Genomic DNA, 3,518 nt, shown 5'->3' with positions numbered 1-3,518 from the left:
ATTTTATACACTTTTGTACCCTATTCAGAGTGACAAACATTTCCTATGAGTCTCGGATTGGCATCATCACCACCTGTAAGTCTGTTAGAAATGCCTCTTCTCAGGCCTCAGCCCAGAACTACAAGATCAGAATGTGTACTGTAATAATACTCCATGGCTTTATGCACATATTCAAGTTTGAGAAATAGCACTTCAGTATTCACCATGCTGTAAGGAATGCGATTACTCAGCTATGTTCTTTTTTAACTTACATTGTTTTACTTGTAACCCTCAGCAGTCACTTTAATGCTAGTCATTGCTTCTCCATTGTCATCCCTTAATGCCCTTATGAAAACCAAGAGTAACGTAAGACGAGACAGTTCTGAAGTGAAGCGGCCAAAACCAAAGCAAACCACAGCCACTGTTTCTCCTGAGAACAATCTACTTCATAAAACTCATGATTTTCTTCCATCAGAGTGTTACAGTGAACATCGACCTTGTATGGCTTCCTCATAGGAGCTACTGAAAAAGAATTTAACAGCTTTGGGAGAGGCTTGTAGTGGAGAACTAGTCCACTACGAGTTTCTGAAACTGTTAAAATTTTACATTTTACATCTCTTATGGAGGTTTGTAATAACATTTCCCCACGTGGGGGTCATTCCTATAAATGCAATTCCCAAACTCTTCCCCCTACACCAATGATCTGAGCTCACTTTTAAAAAGATGAAAAAGAATTTAACAGCTTGAGAGACACTCATAGTGAAGAACTAGTGGCTAACACGGAGAAGGCAATGGCACCCCACTCCAGTACTCTTGCCTGGAAAATCCCGTGGATGGAGGAGCCTGGTGGGCTGCAGTCCATGGGGTCGCTAAGAGTCAGACACGACTGAAGCGACTTGGCACACAGGGACCTGGTCACTCACTCCTGATTTTTAGACACAGCTGGCCCTTGGTACCCTTGGGGGACTGGTTCCAGGAGCTGCCACGGACACCAAAATCTAAGGATGCTCAAGTGGCATAGTTGATCATTGCTGTCCACGCTTCCACATGCATGGACTCAACCAACCATGGATAGCGGTTCACTTACATGTAGATTTATTGAAAAAGAAATCTACATGTAAGTGGATCTCTGCAATTCAAACCCATGTTGTTCAAGGGTCAGCTGTATTTGGGATTTATCACTAAGCTCTATTCAATGAGTTTTCTCCTTTACATGTATGTTCTGTTAACGATACAAAAGAAATTTCTGTCAATAAAAATTTATACTTTGTGCTTGGAGTATGCTGTCACCCTCAGAAGTGTAAAGGTCTTACATATATTCCCTTACCTCAGGTATTTTTACACAGTTGTTTGGTTTCCAGAATGGCTCCAGCAAATCTGCTGAGCAAAGGGACTGGTAATGGTTCCTAGACCAACTTTGCTTTGCAGTTGTACCAACGAACTAGCACAGATTCCTTAGAAAACAAGGTATGTGATCAAAAACAGTAATTATCAGTTTTGAGGCTCCAGCTCTCTTTATGCAAGGATACTGATACTCCTTTCCCTTTTAATAAAAGGTTCAAATACGTTTACATTTTTTATTTTAAAAATAAAATTGATTCATAAAGTGCAAGGAGAATTATTTCTCTCCAGTTCTCCATATCCATCTTCAATGAGCTGTTGGAAACATAAAAGAAAAAGAAAAATTAGAAATATGTAATGGATAACTTCCAATTATTTTTACTGTTTAGTTAAACCATGACCAACAAGATCTGGTGTTACAGATAAGAAAACTGAGACCCTGAAAGTTTGCAGAGCTCTAATGAAAAAGCCAAGACTAGGTTCAAAGCTCCTGACTTACAAGCCACTGTTCTTTCCACTTTCCCAGCCTGCCAAAAAGCTAAGAATTTAGACTGGAGATGACAAAGCATGAATGCAAAGATGTACTATGATGCTATCAAAGATATTTTTAAATATAAACTGATCAGGGAGAGAAAAGGATGGTAAGAACACCTCCACGGTCCGTCTTCTTTCTTTCTATTCTTTCGAGTGTTTTCCATTTTGAAGCTTAATGTTGTCAAGGTGCAATGACTTTGCACGTGGTTAAGGCAGTCCCGTTAAACACGCGCAGGGAACTGAACTATGGAACGAAAGTGTGCGTTACCACGGAAAATAGAACTTGCTCCTCTTTCTGGGGCCCTTGAAACCCTCTTGCCGCAAGATATTGGTCTATCCCCAAAATCTCCCCTTAAAGCGCTGCTATAAATACTGCTCACCAACTCCAAGACAAGCCTGGCACTGCGGGCGCAGGGCGTGAGACGGGCCTAGCTATGGCCGAGGCCCCGCACGGGACAGGGTAGATGCCCTCGAGGTGGTCGCGCGGGAGTCGGCGGGGACCAACAGGGCGGGGATCTCAGGCCAGATCCAGCTTCTTCTGCGTCGCCGCTAGCTTATCTTGCAGCCTCTTCTTCCTCCAGTCCAGGTAGCGCCGCCGCAGCCGGTTTGCCTGCCAGCCCACGAGCACTCCGGAGGCGAATGCCACCAGTACAGACAACTGCAGTGTCCTCTCGGACACGTCCGCCATCGCGAACCCGGGGCGTGCAGCGCGGCTACGGCGGGGCGGCGGGGTCAAAAGACCCAACGCGTTCAGGGGCGGGGCACATCCTGCGGTGCATCTCTTGAATCTCGCGGATTGGTAGAGAATACGCCTGCAATGCAAGAGACCCGAGTTCGATCCCGGGGTCGGCAAGATCCCCTGGAGGAAGAAATGGCAACCCACTCCAGTATTTTTGCCTGGGAAAGCCCACTGACAGAGGAGCCTGGTGGGCTACAGTCCATGGAGTCGCAAGAGTCAGACAGAGACGTAGCGACTAAACCACCACCACCGGTTGAAGACTTGGTTGGCTCTCTTACATCCCCATCTTTCCCTTCTCAGAGCCCTTACTGCAAATGTTGTTTGGCGTTCATCAGATATTTCCTTGCATTATTAACTAACTTCAGTGGTGCCTCTTTCTAACCCCATGGGCAGTTCAACCTCTTTATATTTTCTCGAAGCAGTAGAATGTGAACCAAGTATGTGACTTTAAATTTTCTGAAAAAAAATTTTTTTTAAATTTTCTGGTAACTTATTAAAAATGCAAACAGATGAAATTGTTGTTAATAATGTATTTTATTTAGTTTACATTTGTTGCTGCGTTGCTTCAGTCGTGTCCGACTCTGTGCAACCCCATAGACCGCAGACCACCAGGCTCCCCCGTCCCTGGGATTCTCCAGGCAAGAACACTGGAGTGGGTTGCCATTTCCTTCTCCAATGCATGAAAGTGGAAAGTGAAAGTGAAGTCGCTCAGTGGTGTCTGACTCTTAGCGACCCCATGGACTGCAGCCTACCAGGCTCTTCCGTGCATGGGATTTTCCAGGCAAGAGTACTGGAGTGGGTTGCCATTGCCTTCTCCTTTAGTTTACATAGAGAAGTTATTATGAAGTTTTTAAATTCTTTTTTATATTGAAAGTCTATGAAATCTGGTGTAGATGTTATAATTAACCGAACATCTCAATTTGAA

General features: G+C 44.3%; 1 long non-coding RNA gene across 1 annotated transcript; it reads right to left on the bottom strand.

Moving 5' to 3' along the window:
* Positions 1-1,542: 1,542 nt before the first annotated feature.
* On the bottom strand, positions 1,543-2,565 carry MTLN (mitoregulin). Its single transcript, NR_132744.1, has 2 exons — positions 2,235-2,565; positions 1,543-1,635 (listed from the first exon to the last, which is right to left on the bottom strand). It is a non-coding gene; the product is annotated as a mitoregulin (long non-coding RNA).
* Between the last annotated feature and the right edge of the window lie 953 nt (positions 2,566-3,518).

The sequence above is a fragment of the Bos taurus genome, chromosome 11, assembly GCF_002263795.3.
Source record: "Bos taurus isolate L1 Dominette 01449 registration number 42190680 breed Hereford chromosome 11, ARS-UCD2.0, whole genome shotgun sequence".
Lineage (NCBI taxonomy): Eukaryota > Metazoa > Chordata > Mammalia > Artiodactyla > Bovidae > Bos > Bos taurus.
This window is presented reverse-complemented; position numbering and strand designations above follow the sequence as displayed.